Raw genomic sequence first — 19,168 nt, 5'->3', positions numbered from 1 at the left:
ATATGTATCAATAATTTTCCGATACTACTGAAAGAGGCTTTTCGTATGCTTAGGTTGCAGAACAAAAATTGTTGAACATGGAAAACTTGTACAGATGACTTGAGTCTTGTAAGTTATCTTGAAACTTGGATTATTACAGTCACCCATATGATGTACAGATCTATGTAGTCTGCTTGTTCTTTGGAATACCTGGCCCCTTCAACTGACAATGTTTGAACTCTAATGTCGAACACCAGCTACATCACACTTTAGAGAGATAGAAAATAGGCATCATGACAAAGACATAGGCTGATACATTCACACTCAAGGCACACAGATCTCCCTTTTGCTGAACTAAAAATAAAACCAACCCAGGCACTATGTTAATATGCAGACATGAATTCCCAGACCCAAAAATTCGATTGATCGTGACTTAAATTATTATCCCGGTCACATGCCAGGGTACGACAAATCATAATCTTTTTCATTACTGCTGTCAGTGACACTTAACACAGGTTGAAGAAGAACACGGTGTGTTGTTTAAAAGTTGAAGTAGGTCAGATGTTCTAAATGCACTATTTTCAGAAATAATGTGGCTGCACTACCATTAGCACGGACAAGTCAATATAGTAGGTTTTGAGTTTTTCCCCTGCAAGTCCTTAGTTTCATAATAAAAATGTGTGTTAAAAGTATGGTCACATACCTTACAAAAACTAAAATGCAGTCTTCGAAAGTATCAGCATTTATGTAGAACCTTGTACCATTAGTATGGCCCTGTTTTTAGGTTTCCATTAGTTGGTTGTGTATTGACTTTTGGTTGGGGCATGGTTATCTGTGATTAGTTTGTAGGAAGCTTAGTTGTCTAATGGCTAGAGGCCATATGTATGAACACATTTTCCCATAGACACAGAATGGGTAAAACCCTTTGATACATCTGGCCCTAGGTTGATTAATAAAAGTTTGTCCTAGTTGAGGATCCTTGATATGTTAACCTGGTGATGTAGGTTACGGTAAAGTTTGCACTTTTAAACCAGTTAGCAGTGTTTACACTTTGAATTTCTTAGAAACCACTGAATAGATTTACACAAAACATGATGATTTTGAGATGTACCAAGACTTTGTCTTTTTGCTAAGAAAGCATAGATAAATTTCAGATTGTGTTCTTCGATAGAACTAACATTCCACCCAAGTCTGCATCAAATGCGTTTGGCTTCCAATTGTGGCTAGATCATCTTTTGGAAATGTATTTGTACAGATTCCTCAAATGGAGCTACCATTAGCAGGAATCTGAATGAAGTAAGCAGCTTAAACATAACTGCCCTGCTCCTTTAGTGCTCACCAGGCACAGTTCTTATCGAACCCTCACCCACATGCTAATCATGCAGCATGCTTCATCATTGTGTCCTAGCATGTGAGTGAGGGTTCCATAAGAACACATGCACTTACTGTGCCTGGTAAGCACTAAGGAGCGGGCATAGTCACTGCTTGTTTTGGGAGCCACCCTCAACTTCTGGTTTATCTATATCCGTTTGATGAAACTGAGGGCAATTCCCACATAACTATTCCACTCTCCTCCCATTGGTTTTGGTGGGGCTTAAACAGAACTACAGATGAACTATAGTCCATCTGTAATCTATATATTGTTTTGATGATTGTAATTTCTGTTAGGGGCATAACGCCATGTAATCTCCTGGAGCACAGTTTTCCCCATGGCATGCTGATCGCAGGCAATTTAGATTTTCTTGAATTCTACCAAGGGGTTTTATTTGCTCGGGGTTTTTATTTTTCTACCTCACATGCTGTTGTCTACTGTGTCTGCAGTGTCTTCACTAAACTGTATGTACCACTCCTGTGATCTGTGTTTTTTAAGATGCGCTGTTTCCTGCTTGTCTTAATCAAAAATTGTATTTGTTATTTTTAGGTATCTTTCATTTCTGTGAGTTACCCATCTGTTGACTCTAACACTGAAGATCCAGAAGTGTCTCGCTCGGCTACTCCATGATAGCGGGCTTGGAGCTGCATAAGAATTTCCCACAATTTAAGTAAGCAGAAATATTTTCTTTTTAAACATGGTGTTTAATGTAATATTGAGTTACCCTTCTCTTAACCGCATGCGCGCTAGCGGGTTTTCCCGCTGCGCGCTGAGATTTTGAAAATCGCGCGTTACGTGACAGTCAGCTCGTCATGCGCGTAGCGCAGGTAACGCCCATGACGAGCTGGCTTTGTCATGCGCGTCGAAGGGGTTAAATGAAACGATTTTTTGTGAGCCTGCTGTATGCAATTACAAACACTGAATTAAGTTTCTTTCAGCTAGTGTCTTTGAAAAAGTACATTATTTATCTTAGCCAGAGTGTAGCTTGAGGATGTATTAATCTTTGTGAATTATCATTTTACTTGTTCATCTATCATGCTTAAGAATTTCTGCAAACAAACAGACTGATAATGTTTTAAGAATCGCAGTTTTGGTTACATTTGTTACAATCGACAGTTTCCACTAATGTGGAAACTGGCAATATATATGATGGGAATTTGGACCTTCTGTTGCTATGGTCATTGTGTTTAGCTGTGTATGCCCACCTCCGAAGAGGTAATCATACTCTAATTTATAAAACTGTTTTTAATGTATTTGGCATTTATATGACTTCATATATAATATATGTTTTGGAATACAACCAATGTAAATCTACTCTTGGGTAGACCGTTTCCAGAATTGGTATCTGCTCCACTTTATTTCAAAGTTTGATGAGATAGGGTAATATTGGTGGTCTTCGACAATTCACAGATGCATTTAATACATTTGTTTGAATAGTGCTGCATCTCTAGAAAGGAACGCTATTCTTGAAGTAGATTCACCATCATTTAATGGTTTTGTGCTTGGATGCATAACTTGTGGCATCCTTTGACTTTTGCCAATTGAGTTTTTCAGTTTCTATTTGGGAGGCCTTCCTAACCAACCTGTCAATGCAGCATTAGTCCAATTTGTGCTGAAACAGGCAAGATAGGAGTTGTATGTAATGCTGAAGTTCTCTTTGGAAATCACAACTGTTTTTATTTTGAGCTTTGTAAAACAAACTGTCATAATTCAGTAGTTCCAAACCAGACTGTTTCCTTTTATTCCGCAAAACTCCCTATTAAAAAAAAAAGTTGGCAGCTTCTTTGAATTTCTATTTCGGAAATCTGAAAATGTGTGTGTGTGTGTGTGTGTGTGTGTGTGTATATATATATATATATATATATATATATATATATATATATATATATATATATATATATCACAGGATCCTTCACATTGCCACAATAGCAGAACACGACAGGCGGCGGCACACCAGGAGACAGCACAAATAATTTTTATTGTGCACCAAAATCAAGGACGACGCGTTTCGGCGTTTCAACTTTGTCAAGTTAGTTCCTGTACTGCAAATTCCATTAGAAATACGTTTGGAAGTTCATATACATGGAAAAGCTACTTTGCGTATTTCATTAACTTCATGGATAATTATGCATTCGTTTAAATCTAAGTCAAATCCAGTTCATCCCTATTGCATTATAAATCACAATATAATGCCTCATTTGAAATTTACAAATCATTGATCATGTTTCAATAAACTCAGATAATAGGATTGTCTGTGGCGATACTTGTTTGCAGACTTTATGGACAATAAAGTTATCACTTTCTCAGTACAATTTTGCCCATAATGTATCATTTCCCTTTTGGATGGCTTAGGCGGTATTGCGTTACTAATGTCATATTCGATTTACAATCAATTTCATGTGGCCTTGACCTATGTTTCAAAACACACTAGATGCAATTTTATCAAATTATGCAAAATTGTATTTATCAGCTGTATGCCTCGATTCCTATACCTCTTTATGACAAATGCCATATTACGGGCAGGCTTCTAACATTTTACTGTGATTATTAGATTCACTGCCTCATATAGCGTATACCTCCTTATGACAAATGCTACATTATGGGCAAGCTTCTAACAATTTTCTGGGATTTTCAGATTTACAGTCTCATGTGGCGTAATGGCAGTTATTCAAATACAAACATTCTATTTCTTCAATTAACTGTATCATCCCACCAATCCTATTGCAGTTACCTACTGGGATGTCTAAGAGTGGTATTATCGCCCTCCGACTATCGTCTTATGACTATATGACTATGCATCTTACGTCATGATAGTTCAATACGTATCAACAGGAATAGACCTCTCAATGGTGCTAACGAACGGGACTAAGTGGGGTGGTGTGGTGAGCAAAATAATTATGGATTAAACCCAGATCTTTGTGACTAGGGGTCAATGCATTGTCCAGCATTCCGTCCATCAATTGGTTCTTTTGCATATGTTGCCCTAAGTGGGAAAGGGATGCCCAGACGTGGGTCCCGTGCTCACCACACCACTGGATTCAAGCTAGCCTGGCTGATGAAGGGTGATGCCCTGAAACCGGTCCCAGAATGCTTGTTTCTGGTCCAGGGAGGACCTGGCTTGGCAGTTCGGGCTGGACTGTTCCCACAAGGAACAGGGTCAAGACTGATTTGCATATGACTGGGTCCACACTGGGGTGGTGTGGTGAGCAAAAGTATGATGGATTTACGCCAGATCTTTGTGACTGGGGGTAAATGTATGAATTGTCCAGCATTCCGTCCATCAATTGATTCTTTTGCATGTGGTGTTTTCATACCCACAATGCATTTTTTTCCAGAATAAACCGATGTAGTTCTCAAAAATGGTAAAGGCTCCCAGAACAAAACACACTTCTCTCTTCAGACTGCTTCTAACATTCAAGAGGTTCTCAAAATTATGGTCTCCATATCCCTCTCTACTTCTGGGCTCCAGACAGATGCAACAATTTATAAAAAATGTATAAGTATTTCAAAAACTACTGCCCCGTTTGCACCAAATCTCTAAGCCTTTTATATTTGCAGTTAGCTCTCACTTTCAACCTGGTATGGTGTAAATTTGTGTAGTAGGTTTTATAGTGCTCTTAAACAACAATTTCTGTGGGTTTTTTGATGAGATCCCCTAGATTTAGCCCCCTATATACATTGGCCCCATTTTTCAAACTGTTTTTTGATGGTCTTCTAACATAATCATTCTTTTGCAGTGTGACTCTTTTCTGTATTCACATTTCCACTGTGGGCTGTAGTAGACATTGTGTACATATCCGCTATCATCATTCACCTCTGACCTGTAATTTATGGTATGGTGACTGATATTCGGGTGATAAATCTTGCCTTGATCATTGCATATAGCTGTCATGTATTGCCAATGTAGAAGAATTCCACATTGAAAAAAAGCATTTTACATAATTTCTGGCAACCCTGCCTGATGCACCGAAGTGATCACTGTCCGTAATCTTGCATGGTGGCCACTACTTTAATTTTGCATGACTTGCTCGCTATTACAGCACTAATAATATTAGTAGCTCAGGACGATTTATACTGAACATAAGTAGCTCTTATTACAGAAATGGTTGGCGACCCCTGGTGTAGTATATTGCCTTCGGAGAGGTGTATTGTTTAGGAAGTGCTACTGTGAGATCTGAGGTACCACTGTTTGGTGCTCTGAGCTGTGTTGGGTGGATGTGCATTGTTCTGGATGATGATTTTTAATAAAATAATCCTTATACGGCCTTCAAAGAACCAGTTGCATCCATGTGGCTCTGAACTCCTAAGTACAGCTTCAGTAACTGTGCACATTTGTTTTTGTGTTTCTGCTAGTGGGCTCCTTGATATCAAACAATGTGTAATATATGAGCTGTGTTTAATGGTGGGTATACAGGATAGTGCCTAGTTGTGAGTTTGTTTTTATTGCTAAGCATCTTTACTACGAGCTCGGCTATACCCACCTACTTGATGTATTCTCACCATGTTGCAGACACGATAGTTTTTCCTGCCTAATGTTTCCTGTTGGATGCAGGTGTACTGATGTTCTGCCTACCCTCCGTTCCTTCGTGACTCATGTAATTTTTTTTTAGATGATTTTTATTGATTTTAACAAGAAAACATCATTGACATTTACATGACCAGTCAAGTCAATTCAACACTGACATTACTAAATGGCAATAATCGGGGTGGCATGAGCATAGTGCAGGGAAAAAAAGACTCAGCTAGGATACATTAAAGTCCACCTTGTTGGCCGGTATGCCGCTTCGGTTTGGGAATAAATGGGGAAGGGAAAGAAGGAGAAGATATGTTAGATGCGGGGGAGGAAGAGGGGGTGGGCAGGATGGATGGAAAGAGATCTGCAGGGCTAGGGTGCCTTGTGTGTGCAAGCATGTATGCTCATATATGAATATGGGTCCCGGGAGTCCAAGGAGGCCCAGGGTCCCTTAGCAGGAAATGGATCTATGAGGGAGGGACTGCCACGGGCAACCTAATTTTGATCGCTGATAAGTAATTGTGCAGGAATCCGGCGCGGGGGCACCATTGCTTGCGCTGCTGTCTCCAATTGGTTTGTGTGTTCCGATATCAATGATCTGCGGAGGTCAAGCATCCACACGCGCTTACTGGGGCCCGATGGTGCTTTCCACGCAATGGCTAGCTTGCGCTTGGCTAAACTCAGGGCTAGATCTATGAACTTGTTCAGGCCCTTACAAGACGCGCTGCGTCTTGTGATGCCCAGCAGAAAATGAAGGGGTTCAGCCTCAATCTGTGTATCCGTCGCCTCTGCAAGCAAAGCCACCACCACAGACCAAAATGTTTGAATGTCACTCATTGTATTTAAGCGTGGGTCATTCACACTTGAGTCACTCATGGCCGTGAGTAGGCTATACATTTTGATGTCTTGGGATACATGTGCATCGTTGTTGTTATCATTGCAGGTTGAGCGCTCTTCTTTGTGTTGATTAGATGAATCTTTTGGCACTAAACCCACGTCAGTGACTTTTTCACTTCTTTACTGATCAGGTTGAAAGCTTACCATCGAAAAGCTCTCAAAAAATAGCATTTGAAGCAATCTGTTTAAAGACACAGCATTTAAACCTGTTTTTCTTTATTTTTTCTGGTAGTTTTTGTGATTGGATACTTTCTGTGCAGTACAAACACTCATTTTATATAAAATGCTTAACCCTGTATTGCTAATTTTTGAGAGCATATATTTAAGCACATAACAGCATGATTAAAGAATGTGTCTAATGCCTTGTTTTAATTTATAAAGCAAGGTAAGACTGGTCAGTGAATGTACATCTCAACATAAACACAATGGCACTTAAATTATATGGATCAAAAATCTCTCTAGAAATAGTTGGTAGTGTGCTATAAGTAAAATATTTCCTTGACGTTTGGTGGTTAGTTAAACTCTGCACATCTACGTGATCTAGGAAAAATATAATCTACCTTTGTAGCCTTGAGCAGAACATTTGCCTCTAATTTGGCACCTGTCGAATTTGGTCTTTTTGGTGCAAGTCCACAAGAAAAGAATCTATCCAGAAAGCCCGGAATGATGGAAAATGTGAGGTGGACTTACTAGTAAGAGCAACACATAGCATATGCCTTTGAATGAACAGACCACACTTGCAACTGAGAGGCTTTCTTGAGCAGAATGGACTGTTTCAGAATTTTTGTCAAACGTCAGCAGGTTTTATTTTTGCTTCTTTTGGGGGAAGGCGTTTTTGAGGGTCAGATGTACCTCCAAGCAGCTGCTTTTTTTGAGACGTCAGAAAGTCATACATTCTATAAAGATTGCACTTACACATAAGGAAAACCGTAGTTCTTTGGTTCTAAAGGTATTAATTAAGATCTACTTGCTGCAACTAAGTAATAAAAAAGAAGTCCTTAATTTTAGGAGTTTGGATGATGGGCATGCTGCTGGCTAAGATAACATGAGTGTTAAACAAATGACCTTTTGGGTATTATTTCCTAGTGTAATTGTCCTTATATCTGTGTCTTCTTAACATATATAGTGCCTTCTAGATATGCTTAACTCTGGTAACCGCTGCTGTACATACACTCGAAAAACATTGACTGTAAATGCTGACTACCGACCTAAAAATACTCTTTGTGTTTAGACGCTCAAGGCCTTTCTATTTCTCTGAACCTGAGTCAATTGTTTTGTTTTTGGGGGAATTGCGACTTGGCAGGAAAACATTTTATTACGTCTCTATTTCCACTGAGTGCTCTTTTCTGGCATATGACTTTATTTTTTTAGACCTAAACTCCAATTCAGCCCAGGCAAAAGCCCCATCCGCATCTAAAAACCACTGCTGCCTGGGTACGAATGTAATATCCCACTTAAAACAGTTCTAAAGTTGTGTGCAGTAGATCTACATGGAATAAAGCACGACCGTTAGGTCATATTAACCTTTACATGAAAGTACAGATACGGTTGGCTAGAATCTTGACCAGTATTTTGGTATCTAATGGAGAGAGCAATCGGTATGAGGAAGATAACTCAGCAGATTTATCAAGTCTGAGAACAGTAACTGCTAATGCTTCTCGCAAGATAGGTTGTAAGCAACTGTTTACACCTACATTCTCAAATAGTCAACATAAGGGACAATTATCTCATATTCTTGGTAGAATTTGACAGTAAGGCCATCAGCGCCAGGGGCATGACTGCTGCGCATACTATTGATGACATCTTTTATTTCAGCTCTGGTAAGTGGAGGAAGCAGCCTCTCCCTATGTTCTTTTTCCAGCCAGGATATGGTCCATTCACCAAAATAATCGGTGGTGTCCATAGGTGATCTCTCTATTTGTGAGGCATGTGAGTATTCAATAAATTTCCTGAATTGCTCTGCAATGGAACCAGTCATAGAGATTCATCAAGTGAGGATTGAATACAAGTAAGTCCCATTAAACCATCTAGGGCGCGAAAGGTGAGAGGGTGTTTCTTGGTCGTTTCTGCTCTCTATATGCCCCAGCGACAATAGATTTGCCCAAAAGCTTATTGCCTCTGTCAGCCATATCATAGACTTTGCTCAACTTGGAATGAATTACGCTCATGGTATGCAGGCTTTTTTTCATTCAAGATTTACTATCTCATGCTCGAGCTCTTTTGCATATGGACTTCAGGATACTTTCCATTTAGCTACACTGACCCCGCAAATACAGCTCTTGTAGTTTACCCACACAGGTTCAAAATGTTCAACTGACCCCATGTTGAGCTAAAAACGTTTAAAAAACAAACAAACCCTTGAATGCAGTTCCAATCCCACATCAAAATAGCTTTGAGTAAAGCTTAATTCGGGAATCTCCATGAAAAGCATGCGGGAGGGTTTTCATCTATCCTGAACAATCCGTTTCACAATCACTGGGGAGTGATCAGAATATGTACTTGTGAGTCAGGCAGAGGACGGTTCAGGGAATATTATGTCTCAGTAGCAGTATATAAGCTATATAAGAATACATATCATGCACTGCAGAGTAAATCAAAAGAGCATTTCCTGCTGGAATCCTATGTCTCGTTCCTGCTCCATTATTCAGCATATTTCATAAGCCGTCCGAAATTGCCTGCTGTTAGAGCCTAGAGAGCAGTCTAGTTTGGGATTTAGTACACAATTAAAGTCCCCTACCTAGATCGCTCCAGTCATCCTTAATCCTTAAATTCTGAAAACATGCTACGGTTGTCCCTTTACTTAATGTCCGGCCAATTTCCTTACTTCCTTACCTGGCGAAGGTCATGATATTCCATGTTAATATCATCCTGACCAAAGAGGTCACAAAACGGGTTCCCGCCTAAGCACAGTACGAAATCTGCCTTGTTGGCAGGCACAGAGCAGCTGAGGGCATCGCTTGATGAGGGCAACACATCGCTACAGGTTTTACTCGATCGGAGTGCGGCCTTCAACACGGTCTCCCATGAGATTCTGCTCCAACGACTCCGGGAGATCGGAATCAGTTGCATTGCCCTGGCCTGGTTCTCATCTTTTCTAACCGATCGTTCCTTTCAGATCCACGCCCCTCCCTACCTGTCCAGTACTTACCCCCTCAGCAGTAGTGTCCCCCAAGGCTATGCTCTGAGCCCCACGTTGTTTTAACGTGTACGTCCGCCCTCTAGCCCCCCTGGCTAAAGCCAGGAAGATTAATATATCTTATCACACGCGGACGACACACAACTGCTATTCACTTTCACCAATAACCCTGTCCAAGACCAACTGAAATTCCGTGATGCTGTCTTAGTCATCTCAGACTGGATGGCGGAAAATTATCTCCAACTCAATTCTTCAACAAGCATTTGCAATGCAATAGGTCTCGCATTATTAAAGTTTGAGCTATTGGTGTTGCATTATTATTAGCAATGCCAATAGCTCCAACTTTAATAATGCGAGACCTATTGCATTGCAAATGCTTGTTTTTTTTTGTAGCACAAACACATTCAGAAAGCAGCTTCAGACCACCAATAAAAACAGAACATGTTCACTAACCTCTGCAATCATTGGATGGAAAACTGTAGCCATGCCCCATTAGGCACTTCTTTTTAACTTACCACAACAGCATGCCTTTATTATACCTCATTGCTGATATTAATTTGAGTAGATCCATTTAAAAGGCATGATAGCCCTAGACTGCATTGCTCTTAAATCACTCTTTGCGTTCCTTATTGTCTGGTCTATTACTCGGCAAGTATGATTGAATTAATATGTACAATTGCATGCGCTATTTTAAATGAATGCTCATGCATCGTATCAAACTTTTACTGCCGCTTTCCGATGAAAACAAGTTGACAGAAGAATGTGTGACTCAATTTACTGCAGCCAAACACATCTCTATGTAAATAATGTGTACTTTGGAAATCAATACCATTCCATTACTGACTGAAAACCAAACGCGGCTTTGAAAAAATATTGAAACCAGCCTCGCACAGCATAAGACCCCGGCTAGAATGGAAGTGATATCCGTGCAGACTATCGAATGCTAATAAAACTATACGTTAAGGTTTGATAACTGATTTCTAGTATCAAGGGATGCAATTCTGTGTAAGGCTGGTTGGTCGGAGCCATGCAACTGTAATAGTTAAGTTGTGGGTCATGCACTTTGAGCCTGGGTTTCCTCTCCTATAAGTACTTGAGCTAAGAAGGCTACTTTTATTGCAGTGGGGTTGGGGGTGGGGGGGAGGGGGTGTATTTATATGCCTCACTATCGAAGAGGATCTTGGGAAATCAGGCCCAGGGTAACCTCATATAGACTTCGTACACTCATATACTTGAGGACGCACATAGAACATTATAATTACACTGGAAGACGTTGCTTTCACGTGCCTAATATTCCGAATCCTGCTGATGTAATGTGTTTAAAACAGTCCTTCAACCTACACGTTTTTCAGCTGTTCTAATTTCTCCTAGGTAGCAAGGATAAAGGGAATGTTTCTGGCCATCATGAAGACTGACAACCAGGTCACAACCACCATCACTTATAACAAAGGATGAGACTGGCGCCTCCTTCGGACTGCCGACTTTGGTGCCGGAGACCAAGGTTCGAGCCTCGGGGTCGCGTCCACATCCTGTGATTCTGGGCAAATCACTTGATCTCCCTGTGCCTGAATGTAAATACGGTGCTCATGTAAAGCGCTCCAATACCTTCGGGTTGAGTTTGCGCTATATAAATATGCAACAAAATAAATAAATCTGAGAGGAGACCTTGTTCACTGCCTTCTGGTGAGTTACTGCTCAGAAAATGAAAGCCTAAATTACACGGGTCAGTGCTCATCTGATGCAAATGAGTGGCCTATATAAGCACAGAATAAATGTCATGTTTCTTCCTGAACGCCGCTGTGCTTATTATGACACTTTACGTGTAATGCCGAATATGTGGCAATGAAACTAAAATGATAGTCCTGGTGATAATTTCGTTGATTAGTTTGAAACATTTAGCGTAAAGGGGCGTCTTTAAAACTACATTTTTGAAGATTTTAGATCAGCATCTTCAGATGTATTAAAAACGGAATCATAAAAAGGGTTCAGTCGCGTTTGATCATGCTTGTTTGCCGCCACCAAAGCTCAACAAGCGGCAGGGAAAGCCTTCGCTTTCACTGGCGATTGAAAAAAAAAAAGACCGCAAGTGGTGCGTGCACGCCACTGCGAGCCATGGCCTATTGGTGTCTATTACGCGCACCAAGCGCGTAATAGACACCAATAGGCCATGGGCTGAGCAATGCGCCCGCCTGTGGCCTATTGCGTGCAGTCTTTTATTAAAAGACGCACGCAAAGGCCAATAGCTGCCCACAAAAGGAAAAGCACACGCACGAGCGTGTGCGATTCCTAGGGCAGCTTCCAAACCCCGTTTTTCGATTACTAAATGCCTCCCGCTGCGCGAAGCACTGCTATGCAGTGCAACGCAGGGCACGAGCCCTAAAAACGGAGGTGCTTTTGGTTGGCCGGGACCCCCACAAATGGGATGACCAGTGGTGGCCCGCTGCACTAGGTACTCCACCCCAGCCGAAAAGTGCAGTCAAGAATCTCGGGGTCTTGATGGACAACTCCCTCTCCTTCGAGATGCACGCCCCAAAAGTGGCAGGTACATGCTTTGGCCACCTACGCGGTCTGAAACCCATTGTTTTTTTTTTTTTGCGCTCCCAGCCGACAAGTGATCATTCAATCAGTGGCCCTGTCATGTCTTGACTATTGTAACGGACTGCTACTGGGCGTAAATAAAACTGTTACCAAGAGATTTCATAGGGCACAGAATTCGGCTGCCCACACTCTTTTTGCCCTTTCTAAGCACTGTCATACCTCCCATCCCCTGTCCTGCGTACACTGGTTGCTGATCGAATTGAGAATTCAGTTCAAAACTCTCTGTACCACCCACAAGATCCTCAGGGCCTCAGATACTGCAGGGGCTCTGCACACCATATGTTCCAACGCGAGCTCTGCGCTCCGCAGACCTGCATCTGTTCTGCACTCGTAGGGTGCGTAGGAGCAGAGCAGGGGGTGCTAGTTTAGGTCCCTGGCCCCAGCCCTATGGAACTCTATTCCGATCACGGCGCACAGCATACAAGATCATTGGTCATTTCGAAAACAGATCAACACCTGGCTGTTTTCAACCATCTAGCACATGAGGTGCCTGCATTCTGCGCTCCTCTTCCGTGGGTTTTTAGCAACTGTCTTCCATCAGTCTAGCAACCGCCCTCCAAGGTCACCCGTTCGCAAGCGCTGGGACGCCCCGTTGTTGGGGCAGCCATGTGCTCTACAAGCACTTGTTAACATAACATTTCTGTAAAAATTGAAACAAGCAATCACTTGTTGCAGGTCACAGTACAATTGAGGTTTGTTGTAATTTGAACCATAGGAGTAAGCCAGAATTATTCGCCTACCCAAAGCTCGTTCAGAGTCCCAACATATCTTCCATCAAGGCAACTAACTGTATCAATGAAGATTTTCGCACATGCTTCTCTAAACCAGAGCAGAGCTCCCCTAGCGTGAGTACTACAATTGAAGTACAGCAGACCCCCTGAACCTATGGATTAATCTGCTTGGCGACTGTTGCGAAACATGCAGCTCCTAAATAAACACCACATCAATAGTGTCTCCTTAAGTATGCCAGCATATTGTACAGCTTTCTATAAACGTATAACTCCCGACGTTCTAGATCAGCATTCTAACCATAGGTTTGTTAGCTGTATGTACTATATTTATGGATAGGGTTCACAGCTTGAGAGCATAGCGTACTGGGAAGGATAGTCTAGTCTCTTTCACAGCTTTTTCAAAAATAAAACCACCCACACTATCTCTAATCAGCAGAGAAATACAGCCGCCCTGCTAATCATCCCCAACACATAAATAACACAAACTAAGAGACAAAAATTCAGAGCATACATGGGGCCAAGAAACATGGGCTCTACACCACACCATAGAATGCGGTAGTGACCTCAAGCCTATTTGGCAGGCAGTGCCCATGCGGGCGGGAGCATATGGGTAGTACATTTGGTACAAAGATAACGTTTTGACCAATGAGCTCACCCAGTTCCCAGGTCCTACGCAGTGTCTAGCCGCCTGCTCCACTGGTAGCCTAGCGAGGTATGTTGTACTGCAGGTGGTCTTACAGGCCTACTTCCATTGCCCAATCTCAGAAATGGGTCCTTCTAGCATACATGTTTCTAATATCATTTATAGGATTAACTAGTAAATATAAACAGGAGACAATCAATGAAATATTGTAGACCAAATCAAAAGTTTAATGGCGTTGAAAGTCAAGAGGTTCATTTATTGTTTTCTTTCAGAGTTCATGCACTTATTCCTTCCCTGCCATCACCAGCCTATGAATTATGGGAAGTTAGTTGAATTTTTCGAGAGCTTTCACTGCCTGCTGTGGAACCGTAAACGTACAAACTCTATCCCCCAGGCCAGTTTGTATTAGAGCAGGATCTAGCATACTGTACTTGATGTTCATAGACTGGAGTTTCTTTTCGGCAGACCAGAACGATCATTGTACTTGGAGAGTGAAATCTGAGAAAAGAGAAATGTCTGATCCAGAGTAACAAAAGACAAAAGCTCACACCCTGAGTAGAGCAGCATCACAGTCTCTATAATTAAATATTCTAACAATAATTGGTCAAGGCTGAGATCCCAGGATTGCCCGATATGCCCATCCACAATAAATAGATTCTCAGACAAGTATATCAACCAAACGTGGTTATTCAAAGGATTCGGTGTTGCCAGTAGCAGATGACATCACCACTCCAACTTTTCGAAAATTATTGCAGTGGGTCCTAGTTTTCAAATCTTTGTTTTTCGTTTATATTGACACTATCTGCTTCTTTTCTGCTCGAGAGTGAGTCTTTACCTGTCCGTCCTCCACATCCAGTCATATTGCAAGCTTGTTGAACTGCTATCATTCGGTCCATGTGATGGTTTCGAGCGTCAATCTTGCATTCAGTGGTATGGAGACAGCGTTTCATATCCTTAAGAAGTGAGCGGATACCATCTGCTTTAAGATCCATGACTGTTGTATCTTCAGCAGAGTCTGTTGGGCCCTAGTAGATATCCAGAGATCAAAAGTGAGCTTAGGCTGTGAGCGGTCTGGCTTTCCCCATCTGTTCTCAGCAGTCATGCAGCAAATCGTGTAAGTTAAGGCAACACTGCCAGAGTGCCACTTGATTCAGGCCGTCCGTGCACTGTTCGGTGCTCATATTCATCCCTGCATTTTGCACATGTGTGAGTCTACTGTTGAATCTCAACTCTGTGGCAGATCTCAGAATATGTGTCCATGCAAAATTCTAAGAATACGGCCGAGCCATGTGCGTTTATATAATCCACCTGAACTCTTAAGTAGCTCGCAGGGGCTTCTAGATAAAGGCTTCCACACAGTCACTACACGTGGTTATGGGGCGATGCCGATGCAGTGAAGACCCAAGGCCTAGGAGTAAGGCAGGCCATCCAGCACATAGAAAGTGACATGAGAAGGAGTAGACTGGAATAAAACCCCGTAGAGGACAAGCGGGCCCCAGCATATAACAAAAATCCGTGATAAGAGCTGCATTTTAATGAAATGGAGGCAATGAGTAGTGACGGAGCACACCTGCAGGTGAAATGGTGCAGATAGTTACAGAAAGGCAGCAAAGCACACCTGCCAGGGGGTAACACTGTTGCCCCCCAGAGGCCCCAGATTCACCACTCCCCTGCAGGGAAAGGCTTCCGATTTGCTTAAGTCCCACTTCACTGCTCAGTTATGAAGCGCTTTCCAATCCAGAGGCGAGGCATCCCGTCACTCATTGTCAGTGGCATCAGAAGATTTCCAGATCCCATGGAGCCATACCCTCTTAGGAGAACAGCAGCCGAACTTAAAGTGCCAGATGGTATTAATGGACTGACTGGTAACATACTAGAACTGGCAGGCACACAGTATGCGGAGAGGAGCAGTCCCAGTCTCTGCATGCCCCAGGCCCCATCCAGCCTCTGCATGCCCAGGCCTCTCACTGGTTTAAGGGTGAAGGTGATGTCCCAATTGTAGAAGGGGATCCCCCCCCCTGCTAACTGATCACTCCACTCCTCCATCATATGGAATCCAGGAGGGATTCCATACATTTTTCCTGGGCCGGATGTCAGTCGCGAGTGGGATCGTCAGGGTTCTATGTTTCTCGTGCAGCAGCTGTCTTATCCTCAAGCAGGACCCTTAAATGAAACTTAATCTGGCAACCTGGTGCTCCCTGATCATGGGAGAAGTGGAATATTGTTGCTGTTGGTGTGCAATGGGCCATAACACAGCATAGTCTGGCAGATTCTTAGTGCAGCCGATGGAGCTGCTCTAATATAAGTTCATCTTTGAGCCAGTTAGCTCCACTGCCTCATGCCTGCAATGGTTTGTGTGCAGAGGGGGGAAAGTACATCACTTGGACCTTAAAAATACTAATTCTTAGAACTAATTTACTCTGCATGATAGCATACATGTCACTGTTATTTATACTAAAATGTGTTATATGGAATTTGCTATAATGGGTAATTGCATACCTCCAAATCTCTTCGTAGGAAGATGTAACATCGAATACCCTTTTAACAAATTTGCCACAATGTTAGTTGGGTTTTGGAAAAACTGAACACTACAGCTTATGCCAGTGCCTTTTTCTAGGGTGCAGACTTGCTTTCCAGAGGAATCCGGATACATACCTTAATTTAAAGCTGGCCTGGTTGGTCAAGGATCAGAGTTTCAGAGACAAGTCCCATGCAACGATCTAAGATTTACAAATAAAGTGAAACCCAGAAGGATTTCTTTGTACTTGACTATTGCTTTGGAACTTGAGGTAACATGATCTGCTGCACACATAGAATGGAAAGGAATAGGGTCGTAAGAGTGGGGTTGAATTTGAGAATTTGTAATGCAAACTTGATAACCCAACAGTTTCCAGGTGTCGATGAAGGCAAGCTTGGCCATTTTATTTTTTGGTTTCAGACATTGGAAAGATCAAGTATTGTCTTAATATTTAAAACCACAGAACAATAATTTTACTTTCCTCTTCCCACCACTGTAGGTGCTAGATACAATGAATTACACTCACCAAAGGTTTACAGAGAAGTTTTGGGCATTACCAAAATGATCAGTTTAAGTAAAACAGAAGGTGGGGAAATGTATTGCCCGTAAAATTTAGATTGATTGGGGGGAGGGCTTGTCCGGTGAAGAGCATGGAAATGGGTATAAGCACTGAAAAACAATTTTATTTGTCATTAGAAACCAAGGCAAATTTCTAAGGTGCCAAAGTAATAAATAGCTTATGGATTAAGGGAAAGAGCATTTCCTTAACACAGATGGGATGGCTGGCTAGAAGTGTCGCAAACATGAGTTCTATGGAGTGAAGTGGAGTGCCTTGCCTCAAAGCCCCTTAACACCTTGTCAGGGGTAGTAAGTGCTATGTACAATTTTGGTGAAAAAAGACACACAGTAGTCTTTGCTATCTGTTGTGATTGGAGCTGATGTATATGTTACATTTTCTCATCAGTGTAGATTTTATGAACTTTATTCTAACTCTGGGCATGTACAAAAACAAAAGTCTTGCTCGTTATTACCATATTCTATTTTCCGGATACCTTCATAAAATGTGCACTAACTGATTAAAAATGTAGTGTGCACTAGTCACAACAGAGGGCATGACCCAGCTGGTGATAAAGCGCATGTATTATTTAAAACTAAGTTGTTCCTTTTGCAAACAAAGGTGCGCAAACCAGTCTCTGCACAATCGCACGCTCATTACGATATGGCCTCTGGTAAGTAAACTTGCATTAACATAGTTATTTAATCTGAATATTTCATGACGTTTCTTTAGCTTAACTAAACATGCTCAACAGACTTAATCTTTGTCATGGTCCAAAAATTAAAAATTAAAATTCGTAAACCAAGTGTTCTGCTAGTACATACAGCACAGCATACGCTTACTTAAATAAGGACATTAGCTTGGTAATGATGAGGAGTCCAAATAAGCATGGCAGGCGAAGCTAAAATGCATTGAGAGCAAGCAATATTGATTTGACCTTTATTCTGTAAGCTAATTAATTACCGTTTGCTAGTAATGCTGGGTACAGAATTATCAGCCACCTTCAGATGGCCGTCATGACTCTGCAAAAAACATATTCAGAGAATGGGGACGACTCAAATTCTCTGCACTAGATGCAAGACCGAAGGAGTGATAATGACTGACAGGATAGCTTAGCAAATAAATGCTTGCCATAGAGAATGCAGTTAAAGGGTTGAGGATGTGGCGTCGTGGCCAGAGCTGCAGACTGTCTTTGGGGAAACCAGGTTGATAAGACACACTAATTATTATAAATATAGCTCTACCTTTGTAAACAAAGGTACGCAAACCAGTCTCTAAATAAGCTGAAACCCATCACAATGTGGCCTCTGGTATGTTTCGGCCAGAGCTGCTGACTATGGACTGGGGAACCTGGTTTGAGTCGAGGTCGCAATGTCTCCAAACACACAAATTCCTGGCTGAGATAGTGGTTTCAGATATTTTCTTTTTCACATTTCCTGATATGATGGACACTCTCTGGTGAAACTTCATGGTCGGATGACCCGGGTGACTGCTAGATAAAATGCCAAATAAAACTCCTCCTTAAAAGAATAATTCTTTGTTTTAGATGCTCTGCCCTGAAGAAGTCTGCTGTGATTGAAACAGCACTGGATGAAACACGTGTTGGCCCAAGGGCATTTCTAAAATGATCGAATAAAAAAAGATTTCTGAAACCATGATCTCCACCTGTAATTTGTGTGATTGGAGACATTGTGATTCTGGTCTTCTGGACTCTGCCCTTCTGAGAAGGAATGGATGGCTCCTACTCCTGAAGCACTAGAAGATATTTGGACTTTGTACATCTGTATACCTCTAACATTTCTATAAACCCATGTGGTAGAAGTGCGCCTGTTGAACCTAGCCATTGCATTCTTTTGTTTTCTAGTTTGAGTCTTGTTGTTGTCCTAAAAATGAATGGAGAAGTGTTGAAAATAAATCCTAGAATACAAACTGAGAACAGAGGTTAGAAATTAGACATACAAGTAATTAAAGGAATATGGGTAAGCACCCCGGTTTATTAGAATTCACTTTAATCGCTTTAGGTGATTTTCAGGTGTCAATAGCCAGTATGCATTCCCTGAAACAGTTATTGTTGATGACACAGAGAGCTCACCAGATCAAGATGTTTTAGGTTACGTATGCAAAGACTTACATCTTAAGATTGTATCACCCGTGCCAAGGTGCAATCTAGGTTCTGAAAAAAATAGGTATTAATGAAGAGCCCATCAGAAAACGCTATATGAGCT

The 19,168-nt window shown here is 41.7% G+C and overlaps 1 protein-coding gene across 5 annotated transcripts in view; it reads left to right on the top strand.

The window, feature by feature from the left end:
* The window catches only part of TBL1XR1 (TBL1X/Y related 1), a 553,738-nt gene that overhangs the window by 209,691 nt on the left and 324,879 nt on the right, over positions 1 to 19,168 (top strand). For all 5 annotated transcript variants that reach the window (XM_078666437.1, XM_078666439.1, XM_078666438.1 and 2 more), the window contains one exon: positions 1,901 to 2,021. The gene's annotated coding sequence lies outside the window, so the exon portion shown is untranslated. The remainder of the gene's footprint in view (positions 1 to 1,900; positions 2,022 to 19,168) is intronic.

Source organism: Lissotriton helveticus, chromosome 11 (assembly GCF_964261635.1).
Source record: "Lissotriton helveticus chromosome 11, aLisHel1.1, whole genome shotgun sequence".
Classification (NCBI taxonomy): Eukaryota; Metazoa; Chordata; class Amphibia; order Caudata; family Salamandridae; genus Lissotriton; species Lissotriton helveticus.
The sequence above is the reverse complement of the archived record's forward strand: the minus strand, read 5'-3'. Positions and strand labels throughout refer to the sequence as shown.